Genomic DNA, 14,006 nt, shown 5'->3' on the forward strand with positions numbered 1-14,006 from the left:
CTGGATGATCTTGGAGGTCTCTTTCAACCTGATATATTTTGTGATTCTGTGATGTGATAGAACAAGGGGTAATGGCCTTAAACTGGAAGAAGGGAGAGTCAGGTTAGACATTAGGAAGAAATTCTTCACTGGGAGGGTGGTGCAACACTGGCCGAGGTTGCCCAGGGAAGCTGTGGCTGTTTGATCCCTGGAAGTGTTCCAGGCCAGGCTGGATGGGGCTTGAGCAACCTGGTCTGGTGAGATGTGTCCCTGCCCATGGCAGGGGGGCTGGAACTGGATGATCTTTAAGGGCCCTTCCAACCCAAACCAGTCTGGGATTGCATGAAAATTCTGTCAGGTCCTTGCTTTGAGCTGACAGCTCCAGCCTAGCCCTGCCTGCCTTGCTTTGTTGCTGCTTTCAGTGTCCCACCTGGTAGTAACTCTGCTGAGGTTTCCTCCAGTGTAGAGAAGCTGCCAAGTAGATGTTGTAGCTTATTTATTAAAACATTAGGAAGAGGATTTACAGATTTTTTCCTCCTATATCTTCCAGCAATATGGCTTACACCACAGGAACTGACATGCAAACTTGGAGCATCATGCAAGGTTTGGAGCTGCCTGAGAGCTCTGTTAGTGCCATGGATTGGCTCTGGAGCAGAGAGCACTGCTGACAGGAGATCTGTCCAGACAGCATTCATCACAGTCTTTGGCAGTCTGTGTGCAAAACCAAGCACTGACAGCTGCCCATTCTGCAGTCATTTCCTTCAAGGATAAACTTGCCATTCTTTGTAGCTTGCTGATATTTTGTGAAACTACCTCATTTTAGCACATCTTCTGTCTTATGCTCTCACCAGTCAAAGACTCTATGGTGACACTGAACTGGTGGCTCCCATTCAATCCCCTGCTGTGCTCCTTCCCCATGTTAGGGTAAGATGTCTATCCTTGTGGCCATTATGTCATCCTGGTTAAATGCCTTTTATTTGCAGGAGATTCACTTAACAACTGAAACAGATCTCTTTCCGATTGACTAATACATCTGTATCTCTTTTCATCCCAATCAAAATATAATTGGAAAACTGGTTAGGAAGAAATCTAATGCAGATCATGGATGAAAATACTCTTTAGCACCTTTGCATCTGGAAATGATCCTTGAAATACCATTGCTCATTGACAACTGATTAAGAGAAACTCTTACATAGTCATTAACATACCTGACTGAAGCCTCTGTAATAATCAACTGTGTTAATGTTTTCATCAAGGTAACCAAGGAGGCAAGTCAAATCTCATAGCACATTTTCATTGTCTCTCTCTAACAGAATCATAATTGTGAAGGTCATCATCTCAGCTGCCTAATGTAAATGGTGCTATCACTATCCCATCAGCTCAGCACTTAGAACTTCCCTGGTGTTAAGACTTGAAGTGGACAACGAAGATCTCAGGTTAGTTTTCATTCACTAGCACCTGTTGGGATAACACTTAATATCTTTTATTACTTCCCAGGTGGAAGTAGTTTGCTTTAGTCAACAGCTGCTCCTCGAATACAGATGAATCTTTTATTGATCCCTTTGTGACATGTAGTAGGTGCAGGTGCCCAGGAGCTGGCAGGAAGAACTGCAGGGGGGGGAAACTAAGTGGAGGTCCCAGCTGTCTCCAATGAAGCTGGGTGGGGATTATGGTACTTAAGGAAGGGTGAACACCTAAGGGAGAAATAAGTTGTGAGTGAAATAATTTTAGTGTAGAATTTCTACATTCTGGCTGGCAACTTGTTCAAGTAGTTACCCAGGGAGTAAGGTTGTTTTTAAGTTCTGTGCTTACATATTCACAAAGTACCTCCTGCAAAGATGCTGTTTTGTTGAGAATGAGTCTCCTGATTACTCTGAAAGTCCTTTTATAAAGGTAAGTCTCTGGGTGTGTTTTAAATGAAATTAAACAGAGAGGATTTGCTTGCTGATTAAGGCCAGTGTCTATAAATAATTCTAATGTTAAATGCTACCTGGACTCTGTGGAGCTGCTGTTTGATGTTTTCTTACCATGCCTTAAGCAGGCATCTTAAGAGTGAATGTCATGTTTCATTTGGGTGGTTACTAACTCGCTGTCCACAGCCCGGGGGGTGTAGGGTGGTATTACACATGGTCCTTGTATCAAAGTTTAGCTGTGGCAGGCTACTAAAATATTTGTTATGCTTCACATCTGGGAAGGCTCTGTCTTAGTGTAGAGCTCTGTTGGAGGGGGACTGTAGGGTTGTGCCTTCTGGGGGCTCAGCAATGTCTGTGCTGTGCAGCTCTGCAGTAGTTGCTGTGCAACCAGAAAAGCTCAGTCCAGGGCACTGCATTCATGCTCTGTGAAATTATGGCCTGCAGGTTGTCTTCTTGCAAGGATTACTCTAATAAGCTGCTTAAGGAACTCCGAGTATTCCCCTAGCACTGTTCTGCAACAAATATGGGATATCTACTGGAAAATGAAAGATGGGTATTGTTTTGTAGGGTAGGTTTTTTCCTTCAGATGCATCACTTTGCAGGCAATTGCACTGTGCCAGCAGAACAAATTTCACAGTTGCTAAAATTCATAATTGATGAGCTTTGGCTACAACAACACTGATTCTGTTCAAAATAAGCTTGCATTCCCCACTTGCTTTTCTAAATACTAATGAGCCTGCCATTAGTAGAATCAAATGGCATTTAGACATATCTAGCCTAGGGGGAAAGAACATTCTTCAGCTGTTTAGTACCTGTCGCAGTCTGTTTCATGGATGTGTTGTTTTTAGCCTTCTGGGCACAAAGTGGTAAGAAAAACTTTTCCCTTTATTCCATTTAAAATGCAGTCTGTAGGACAAGCCAAATTTGTATTGGGTGAATACCAAAAACCTGAAATGGGTGGAGATACTGATGTGAGCTGGCTGTCTTCTTTAATATCAGTGTCTTCCTCTCCCTGCTTTCCTCCCTCCTAGAGGAAATATCTCCACACCTTTACTGTGGCTTGTCTGAAGAAATCTTCTGGTCTGAAAGCAGAGCAAGTGGTGGGATAGGAGAGTTAGAAGTCCTGAGGTTCCTATGGAAAGGAAGGTAGAGGTTCTGAAGAATTCTCACTATTAGAGTCTTGGCAGGCTGATAGTATAGAAATAATCCCAGGCTCATGAGCTAAAGAAGTAAAGCCAAGCAGTGTGGGAGACTGCATGGAGAAAGAAATCCCACTTTCTATGCAGGAGTCAGCAGTGGAGAACATCACTTTTCCTCTTTCTGCTGTGCTGTACAATGGTAATTGGAGCTGATGACTGCAGAACAAAATATTCCCTGGCATTATGGGTTTGCTTTGGCACTTCTTGCTCAGGAGCTTCTCCTATTTGAGGTGTACCAAAGAATCAGGACATAATACAGAAAATTGGTATGTTTCACATTGTGATAGCAATGAGCCCTATCTTGTTTTGTCAATGATGATGAGTTGAAGAATTGGCCAAAGGTGGTGCTCTGTTGCTTTTATGCAGTGCTGGCTGGTCCCATAAAGCATCTGGGAGATATTATAGGTATTTGTATAGGTGTTCATGTACCTTGCCTGTTGCTATGGTGCTGTGGTGCCTCCTCCTCCCCAAAGCAACCTTATTTTGTCCTCAAAAGCAGCCATGAGAAAACTGTTGGCCAGAGAGATTTTTAAATGCATCTGCAAAACCTTTTATAGCTTGACATTACAGAATGGTGCTTTCTAAGATAGCAGATGCTTGGTTAAGCTGCTACTGTGTTTTCTGAACAGGCTCCCATGCAGCATCCCGCAGAAGGCAAACTTGACATGCTGGTGCAAAGTTCATCAGCCCACAGAGGGCTCTGTATTAGTCCTTTGCCATGCAAAAAAATTTGGATTTCCTGTGTTTGGGCTGCTTTTTAGAGCAAATAAAATTTCTGGGCTTTGAAAGGGCAATGAGGAAGGCTTGGTCTGTATGTTGGCAAAGTGGGTAGGACCATGTGAGACTGCACTGGTGTCAGGCAGATATGTGTAAGCTTGGTGGGTGAGATAAAGGGGAACTGAAACTGAGCTGTTAAGGTGATTAACATAAAATTAATTTTTATAGGACACTTTTCCCTACTGTCTTTCTCTGGAAAATGAGGGATGAGCCCTGGCTACAGGTGCTGGCTCTTCAGCAGGCAAGAACTGTCTGCAAGGTGAAGCTGCCTACCCTGGGTCTCACCATACAGAGTCCTTCAGCCGGCAGAAGGAGTGGAGGTTGTATTCCCAAAAGGGCTGTTGGGACATTGAGGGAAGAAAAAAGATGTTTGTTAAGTCTCAAGTCTGCTGTTTTGGGATTTTTGTGTTTCAAGGCTTCTAATACCAGTGAATGTGGCCTCGTTCACAAAAATGGCTGGGTTAGCAAGGAAAACATTAAGCTTTATCCAAGTTCAAGCTGCCAGAGGAACTAATGCCATCCTTGCAGACAGTGATTTGGTAGAGGGTTGTTTCCTTGCTGGTGTGTTCAGGTATCTGAGTGTGTTTGGAGAGTGAGCAACAGAGCCAGCAATTTGCTGCAGGGAGCTGGCTGAGTCTAACATGGGGTTCTCCAGGTTTGGGCTCTCTTGTTCAGGTTGGCATCAAAGGATTAATTGCTTGCAGAAATCTGCAGAAGGTTATAAACATTAACCTGGCTGCTCAGGTAACCAGGAGAATATTCATGAAACAATCCAAGCTGAAGAAAAGGGATCTGGGGGAGGTTAATTGGTGAAAATGAAGGAAACCTCTGTAGCCAGCTCAAGTAGAGTTAAGAATGACAGGGTGATTAGGTGTTCACATCTGTCAAACCAGAGGAGGGATTTTACTCTTCAAACCAGCCTTCAGATTAACTCTACCCTGGCAGAGATTCTTTAATACATTATTTTTAATCTAATTGAGTGAAATGGTGGCCCTAAGTGTGGCAAGAAAATATCACCCAGGGACCTACTGGGGAGTGTAAAGCATTTTTCCCTGCTTTCAAATCTTGGAGTCTGTGTCTTGTAGGAAATTAATATGTCTCTGAAGGCTCAAGTTTTCTTTGCTTCTTCCCTACTGTATCTACTGAAAAAGTTTGTCTTTGGCCTGCTGCCAGCCCTGGTGGTAAGAGAAATGGGCTTTGCAACCTTCTGTAGCTGCCTTAGGAGACAAATTCAGATGCTGGGATGTGTCCTCTGGGGGTGCCCATGGCAGCCTGTCTGGTCACTTAAATGCTGGAACATCCTTTTACCATTTATCTGAGAAGGGGTCAGCCCTGTCCAGAGACCCCCAGATGCAGCTTTCTCATCTGTGGGAGGTCCTTGGGGTGTAGCTGAGGTGGAGCTTCCTGTGGGAAAAAAGAAACCCAGGTCTGGATGGGAGACGTGGGAAAGTAACAGTGATTCAGGACTCAACGACATTTTGGAGTTCTTTAAGGCTGTCATTTTAAGGACAAGCAAAACCCATGGATTCTGAAGCTTTCAAGAAGAAATATCCCTCTTTATCTGCTTTTTTTTTTTTTTACTAATAATAAATCCCCGCTCACCTACGTTTTTAGCTTTAAGAGCTTTAAACAATCTTTGAGTTGGAGTGGGGTGTGCAGTGTGGGCTTAAGCACCTGGTGCCTCCCACAGATATTCACATGTTGGCAAAGGGTTTAATACTCCCTTAGTATCCTGGCCCCTTTATAGTATAATACAGTTTATGGGGAATGAAAGAAAACCCAGCTTTGTAGCAAGATGGTGATGTAAAATAATTAATTTTGGTCTATTTGAAATAATTTAAATAAGCAGATGTTTAGTCATATATTTAAAAGTATGAGAGTAATGACATTGTCTACTTTCTTTTAGAGCTACAGTTTGAGCACTTCAGTACAAAAATACAACTTACAAATTAATCACTGGAAAGTTAGCTGTATCTAGGTCAAATCCACATTTGAATCTCCACAAAACTTTTGCTTCATTCAGCTTTTTCACAATTCTCTTTACTTTCTACTGCCTCAAGGGAGGAGGAAAACTCTTTGATTTAAAAAGAAGAGCATTTTTTTTTCCAGATTCTCTTTAGCTTCTCCTCTCTGCCTCATTTTTAAGGTAGGAAGTTTTTCATTTCAAAAGGGAAAAAAAAAAAAAAAGAGGGGAAGGGATTATGTATATTTTTTCACTGAAGGTTGTACAAATTCAACCAGTCCTGTTTTGGCTGTAAAGGAGCCAGAAAGTGTCTTTGCTGCTTTTCCACAGACACAGCAATTCAAGTGTCCAAGACTTAATCTTGTGATTTGAAGATGTCTCTTTACAACAGCTCCGTGCCTCATCCCTCTGTGGGTGCCAGGTTCAGTCTGCCCTTACTGAAGTGTTTCTTTTGGAACTTAAACCAATCAAAACTGATGAATTAGAGGTTCTACTTTTTGGTTGCCTCTAAATTTTGGCCTCACATTTGAGAGCATCCCACTGTACAATTTACCATGAGGATGGGTGTATTCTTTCTCCTTTTGATTTTTAGAGACATTGAAGTTGAGCTCTAATATTCTCTCTTTTTAGCTCAAGAACTGAGTGTTGGTTGTGGGTTTTTTGTTTGGGTGGGGGGTTTGTTTGTTTATTTTTCCTGCAGTAGACACTGCTAAAGCATCATCTTTTGTTGATCCTTCCCTGGTGAAGTTCAGCCTCAGGGCTCTGTTTGAGAGTCTGAAATACTGGGCTGCACTTAGCCTTATATTTTCTTCAGGGAGACTTCTTAATTGGATTCCTCTGTCAGCAAGTGGAATTCCTTGTGTGGAACAATGTAGTTTGTTTTGCCTTAAGTATTTGCAATTTTTTCCACTTGGAGCTCCTTTTATCCTTTGACATCTGCAGTTGGGTTTCTGGTAAGGCCTTGAAGACTCTGGAAGTGTTGAGAGCATGGAATTGTACCTGCATGGGCTTGGTTTGCTGCAACATTGGTGTTTCTGAGTGACCTTGGATAAACTGGTTGGGTATCTGCAGGTCTTTGCTGGAGATTCAGCCCTGCAAACCTGTGTGTGGCTACTGAAACCTCCAGCCTGTCCCTGTTAGCCTGGAAGATCTCTCTGAACATGTGTTGCCTTTTTGGTTGAACTTGCTCTGGCTGTATAAGCAGAGAGGGTTGAACACAGCTATAACAGACAATGTCAAAGCTGATATGGATGTCATGTGTCCAGCACTGCCTGTTTTGGGGTCTACTCCCACATTAAAGTTGGTGTCTAAATGATCTCCAGTGGAGTTCTATAGTAGGTGATGGTGCCTCCATGGTGTTGGAAAAAGGTGATTTCCTTCTCACTAGGAATGTAAGGTGGTGTGGGAGGTGCCAAAGTTTATGTGGGTGATGAGAAAGGAATGTGCTACCTTGTTACCTTCTTTACTAAAAGGAAGGGTGGAAAAGTACCAGAAAAAAACAGAAAAACACCAGGACCTTGGTGGGAAGAACCTGGGAGGGTCTTGTGGGTGGATCCTGGGGAATGGCTAAGAGTGTAAATAGGACCCTCAGATGAATAAAAAGTTTGTCTTGGCAAGGATTACTTGTGAGTCCCTGAATTCAGTGCCACAACGTGGGAAGACTTGCATTTATTTATTCAGAAGGTTGGGTGTAATATGTTGCAGCCCTTGCCTTCTCTTCCCCAGTAGAAATCAAGACACAGTGATCCACCAAACCAGGCTGTGCTAGGGAATGGCTGGATGAACTTACATGGGATATGTTAAATGGTACAAAGAAACCATATTCTTCTCATATACTATGTACCATAGTAGATGGTACAAAGAAACCATATTCTGCTCATACACTAGGGATTGCTCTTCATTAAAAGCCCTTCAAAGGGCTTTAAAGTGGCCATAAGAATAAGGCATACCACACCCAGCTTAAGCTTATAATTTCCCCTTTTATGTTAAAGCTCTTAGCCAGATTCCTTTGAAAATGTAACATTTTTTGAGTTTTAAGTCTCTAGGAATAGTTCCCATAATTTTTCCACCTTTAGACAAATACACATACAGAAAACTGGAGATTCAGAGCATGTCAGGAGTATTTCATGGCATTGTCTTCTCAGACTTTACAGCTGCTATAGCAAAGGAACACCAGGACCCTTCTGGGTCCTTGAAGTCACCTCCTTTGAGGTAATCTATGCCAGGGATGCATGGAGTATCTGGACCAGTCACTATTGGGTGTTTATGCCACTTTATTCCAGTGAGACTCACATCAGCCTTCACAACACTCAGTTCTTTAGATTCCACCCATCACTCCAGAAGTAGTGATGGGTTCTGTCCCTTTCTGATTCCATGGCATTAGGGTGCACTGTGCACCAGCATCCAACAAAGCTTTATAGTTTTGTGGCTCTAATGTGCCAGGCCATCGAATCCAAACAGTCCAATAAGTCTGGTTGTCCCTCTCCTCCTGGCAGGAGGCAGGGCAGCTCTAAGCTGGAGCACATACAGCACTGGCAGCACCTGTGTTACTGGGGCCTGCATCCCCATTACTCACACCTGATGTGTAGGGATCTTGAGTCACCAGTATACTCAGATTGGGTAACTCCACACTGGAGACTTGAGCAGCCCTCTTTTTAGAAGGACCTCCTTTTTTACTTGCTTTACCTACTAGGTCGTGTACTTGTTCCTGTAGGTCAGCAGTAGTTTTCTTATCCCACTTTTTCATTTTCCCTCCAAACTTGCTTAGGATTGACCATAGGATAACTCTTTCTGTGTTCTGTTTCTCTCTATTCAGTCTCTTAGGAGGGGATTCCCTCTGAATGGCTGCAATGCAGCCTCCTTCCCCTCTTTGAGGAAAATGGGGTAGATGCAGTTTCTCAGCTGTTTCCTTTACAGCTGAGACCCTGGCCCAATGAGAACTGGTGACAGCATCTTCATGTTCTCCTGCTGGTTTAATAACCTCATTAGCAGTTGGTTCCATGTCTCCAGGAACCCATAACATTACTGATAGGGTGTGGTTAAATGGGGATGGTGCAGCATATGCAAACCATTGCCACAGAAGCTTAGGGCATGGCATGTGATGAGGATCTACAGTCTTATCCCTGGTATAGATCACATCTCATACAGCCCATTCTTTCAGATACCTGATAGCTTTTTAAACGTGGCTGCTTTGGCCTGTGGGCAGCCTATTTCATCTTTATTGGGATATCTCTCCTTTACAGCAGACAGAAGTCGTTTCCATAGGCTGATGGTTCCATACTTTTCCCCAGTTCCCTGATCAATACCTGCATCTTTGGCCAGGGATCCCAACTGCCTGGCTTCTCTCTGAGATAATGTTATGGTAGCAGCCCCTTCCTTCCAGCATCAGAGTAACTGAGTGAGGATTCTGTCTCCTACAAAATAGCTACAGCCCTTTCTCAGAGTACACAAGTCCCTCGTAGAGCTGTGTACTAAAGGAATCTAAAGGGAATAGGACTCAATGAACACTTCTGATTCTGAGTCCTTGTCAGATAACTCTGCTTTAGCTGCTCTACAAGGAGAGGTCATGTCCTCTGTCTCCTCTATCACCTGGCTGTCTTGTGCAGACTTGGAAAATCTAGGGCTAAGATCTGCTTTATTTTACTTTTCTCCTCATCACAGGATCAAAGAGTAGTTGTGTGGGCTGAGGGGGAGAGGCTGTGGTGTCTGCAGCAGTAGCAGCAGCAGTGGTGTCTGTGGGTGGAGGCAGCAGCTGTAGCAGACACACTGGTGATGCTCACTGCCTGTATCAGTCGTGCCCCTGTGTGCTGGGGGGGGTGAGCAGTGTCTGCAGAGGCAGAAGCAGGGGTGCTCTGTGGCAGCTCCCCCTCTCTGAGCAGCAGCTCAATGTTGTTCTCACAGTTGTGGCTTTTGTCTTGCTCCTCACCAATATCTGAATGATATTAATAGTACCTGCCAGGAGGCTCACAAACATAAAGCTGATGTGAACACAATCTAGTGAACTCAGCCTGGAATGAAACTGAGTGGAATAATAGCCTAAATTAAAGCTGAAAGTGTAATTACCAACCAAATTTTTTATCTCTGTATGAAACACCACTGCACCATGTACTACACTGTACATCAGTATTTTAGACCATATCACAACTATGGTTCTTAAGCAGCTCTTACCATGAATGACCCACAGAGCAACACTAATTCCAGCTCCAAAGACACATCACATACCCTGAATACCAAGATATGGCATCATTGGTTTAGTTCCCAGCCCTGTAAAATTTCCGAAGAAAAAGGTCTGATTCCTGCTCATCAAAGCTATTTTGGTATCCTACCACTAGAGCTGGAATTCCAACTCTCCAGGTAAATTAGTTGAAATCTGAATGGGGTTGGGTGCTGTATATCTGTCACAGTTTAATGTTGGGCTGGCAATTAATCAAATGGGAGATGCTCTCTATTAATCTCCCTCCCAGAAAACTTGCTCTATCCCAGAGGAGGGCAATGAGGATGTTCTGAGGGCTGGAGCACCACTGCTGTGGAGTCAGGCTGAGAGCTGGGAGTGTTCAGCCTGGAGAAAAGCAGATTCTGGGGAGACCTTAGACCTTAGGGCTACAGGAAAGCTGGGGAGGGACTTTTGTGAAGGTGATGGAGAGATAGGAGGGGGGACATAGCAGCTGCTCTTTGCATGGGATTAAGGGGTTGAAGCCAAACTTTTTGGTCTCTGGAGCCCTCATCCTGAATGTCCCTAATCTTGAAACATATTTTTCAAGAATGAAACAGAAGAATGTTTGCTGGTTTTGTTAGATACTCTTGCTTTTTCTGCTCATGGGAGCTGTAAGGCAGCCTGTGCTTGAACTCCTTGTGCCTCACTGCCTAAAATGTCCTCAAAACCCCTTGTGCTTCCAGCCTGAGCACTTCTAGTCAAGTCTTGCTGTTTCCTTGGGGTGTCTGGGAGAACATGATCTCTGCTGAGTGGCTTGGCAGCTCTTGTTGTTTTTCAGGAAACTTTCTGCAGGTTTATGGCCAGCTGTATCAAGTGCTGACCCACAGCAGTAGCCTATGCTTTTGATTATGGGTAAATGTGAGCTGGAGGCACACTGTACCCTTTCTTGCTGAGTCATACGGTGTCTGAGGATGCTGTAAAGAAGTCAATAGGAGGTATGGAGGGGGCTTAGAGCAGGGGTCTGGTGATGGCTGGGTTACAGAAGAGGTAGGATGTACATCCACCTGGCCCCTTGCAGTGGGTGGAAGGCTGGAAAGGCACTTCCCTCTGTTAGAGCCCTTCAGTGTGGCCCACCTCTGCTTGCTGAAACAAGAGCTCTGCCCTTTTGACTGTGTTTGCTAGCACATTTCTGGGATGTTTTTTCTTTCTCTGGCTTCCCATGTGGAAAAGAATCCTTCCAATGTGCAGAGAGCAGCTCCCTTTGCAGAGAGGCTGGTGCATTTTACTTAATTCACAGAACATGTGTCTGTGTCATTTGCAGGGTGTTACACTCTGGATTATATTCAACACAGCTACTGTGTGGAGTTTCTAATTCTCACCTTTCAGCTTGCACTCCTGCTTTTGGAGTAATTTGTGATGTACAGTGTAAAGGTTCTCTCCAGTTGACAACGCTACTATAGCTTTCTGTGCAATGTCTACAACTTTCTTCTAAAACCAGGTTCTGTATTTCCAGGAGCTGGTCATTAGAAATATAGACATGAATTATTCTAAAACTGACAGAGTGGACACTGGACACGTGTGCCTGGGGCTGAACACTTCTGCCTAAAAGAGGAGTGTTAATCTGGAATGAATGGCAATGCTGTTGCTGCACAAGTGGGCACTTGGATCAGGAGTGAGGCAGCTGGCAAAATCCTCCAGATGAATGTCAAACTGCTGAAAGTTGGTATTAGGAAAAAAATGTAAGGTTTTATCTTCTGGCATTTCTTCCACTATTTGTGCAACACCCCTGGCCTTCTGCCCAGAATGCAGCAGTATTTGGATGTGCTGTCTTTCTGGGCTGCTGCTTGTCAGGGAGAAGAGATCAAGTGGGAGGGAGAACAGAAAAATGAGGGTTTTTTGAATCAGTATAACTCCTCCCTTTCTCCTGCATTTTGTCCCACTTCATGTCATGATTATTAGGAGCCCTTCTATCTTTCCTTGCAGCAGAAACTTGATTTATTTTCCCATGGAAAAAGTGAACTCCAGGAAGCAAAAGCCTTGGACTCAGCTCATCATGTGCAGGGCATTGCTTCTACATTGGACCAGGAGCAAGCTACTGTCCTTAGTCTGGCAGATCAGTCTGCACATCCTTGGGGCTAGGAGTGAGTGGCAACCCTGTGTTTTGGTCCATGGTTTTCCTCAGTGGGTAGCTTGGCATCTGCAGCAAAAAAACCATGGTACATGGTACCACCACCTTGTGTTTTGGCACTCTGGTCTGCTGGGACAGTTCCTTCTAGGTCCAGGAGCTATCAGAACACTCTGGAGCTGCTGCTCTGGCTATCATGTCAATGCATGTGTAAATTCCAGCATCGTCTTTAAAGTGAAGTTATTAATGGAAATCATCACCCTCATTTAGTAGCTCCCATCACTTAGTAGATTAACCTTTATCAAGCAACTTTGCTATGCCAGCTGCATGGCAAAGTAATTACTTTTAATAGAATCTGCCTTTAATTTCAAGCCACAAGGGAAGCAATCAAATTTAACAACAGCAGAAGCCATGACTTATAAATGAAGATGGATGGCTTTTGTAATCTGTTTCATAAATTTTATTGTGTACAAGTATTAGAAAATATGCAGCCATCTTATGGTTTTGGTGTTTTAAAATGTCATCTTAGACTTTTTTACTCTAAGGAAGATCTGAATGTCATCAGTCTCTGGGACTTGGCTCAGAAACAGAGCTTAGCACTATGTACACTCAAGTCACAGATGACCTTGTGGGGGCTTCAAACTTCAGCTGCCACTTGCTTTTTAAACCTTAGACACTTATGTTCAACATGAAGAGTATACTTACAGTTTCTCAGATCACCTGATCACTTCTCTGTCCAGCTAATTAGGTAGCATTTATCTTTAAATAATGAAGTCTGTCCTATACTGTTCTATGAATCTATGGACTTTTTCAATTAAGATTGTACCAGTGAAAAATAGTTGTTCATATAGTTATATCATATGTGCTTGTTTGATGGCCCTGAGTATGTTAGCTTGCAAAGAGTTCATGGGCAACAACTTCTGTTCTAAAATGATTTTGGTACTCTCTAGGAGAAAAATCTGTCCTGGTTCTTCCTTTAAACAACTACTGTGATTGCTTGAAAACCTTGGCATGTGTATGGGTTGGCATTGGGCCTGTTGAAATAAGGGCAAGAGAAAACTTGTTTTCTTTTAATTGAAGTGGAATAATGACTGAGATGAGGGTCATGAAATGTGTCATCCAGATTTCAGTGACTGAAGAATGGAAATCTGCTTGTGAGTAGGTGTGCACAGTACCTGCACATGGAGTGAGTGTGATGGTGGTATCTCATCTGGCTTAGTGGTGGACATGGTAGTGCTGGGTTAACTGGTGGACTTGGTGGTCTTAGAGCTGTTTTAATTGCAAAAGGTCTCTATGATTCTCTGCTGCAGCACCCACACCTAACTGAGCCCCCCTGACCTTAGCTAAGCTTGACTGACTGCAAGAGAATCCAAAAAGTTCAAAACAGACCAGGCTTCCAAAACCAGTTCAAAATCAGGCTGTAAGTGTGGTTACATCCAGTGTGGTGCTGAAGCAGCTCCTGAGGAGATAACACCATCCTTGTAGTAGAAAGTTGTGTAAGAACCTTTAGGAGAATTGTTTTAGGAGAACACTTACCAAGAATCTTTGAAGAGGAAGGGATCTTGCTGTGAGGCAGGTAGGTGCTGGCTAGCATCAAGTTGTCTCTTCCAGACCTTGATATCAGGAAACAAAAATACAAATGTCCTTTTCTTAATACAAATGTTCTTTTCTTCAGTTTAACCCTGCCAAATTTGGCTTGGTTTAGGTGTAGACAGGGCCACATGTTCTGACCAGACTTTTATCCAGACTTCTCTCCTTCCTTCACTGTCCTGGTGAGAAAACCCTGCCAAGCCCAAGCAGAACCCTTCTGTCTGTATGAGCACTGACACTCAGCCTGACATGAATGTCTCCTGGATGACTGTCTAGCTGACAACAGCCTCTAGAGGACTGGGGCTGG

General features: G+C 43.6%; 1 long non-coding RNA gene across 5 annotated transcripts in view; it reads left to right on the plus strand.

Moving 5' to 3' along the window:
• LOC139797584 (uncharacterized) overlaps positions 1-14,006 on the plus strand; it is a 132,564-nt gene that overhangs the window by 18,138 nt on the left and 100,420 nt on the right. For all 5 annotated transcript variants that reach the window (XR_011726520.1, XR_011726521.1, XR_011726519.1 and 2 more), the window contains exon 5: positions 1,293-1,415. This is a non-coding gene — a long non-coding RNA (uncharacterized lncRNA). The remainder of the gene's footprint in view (positions 1-1,292; positions 1,416-14,006) is intronic.

The sequence above is a fragment of the Heliangelus exortis genome, chromosome 6 (assembly GCF_036169615.1).
Source record: "Heliangelus exortis chromosome 6, bHelExo1.hap1, whole genome shotgun sequence".
NCBI classification, from domain to species: domain Eukaryota; kingdom Metazoa; phylum Chordata; class Aves; order Apodiformes; family Trochilidae; genus Heliangelus; species Heliangelus exortis.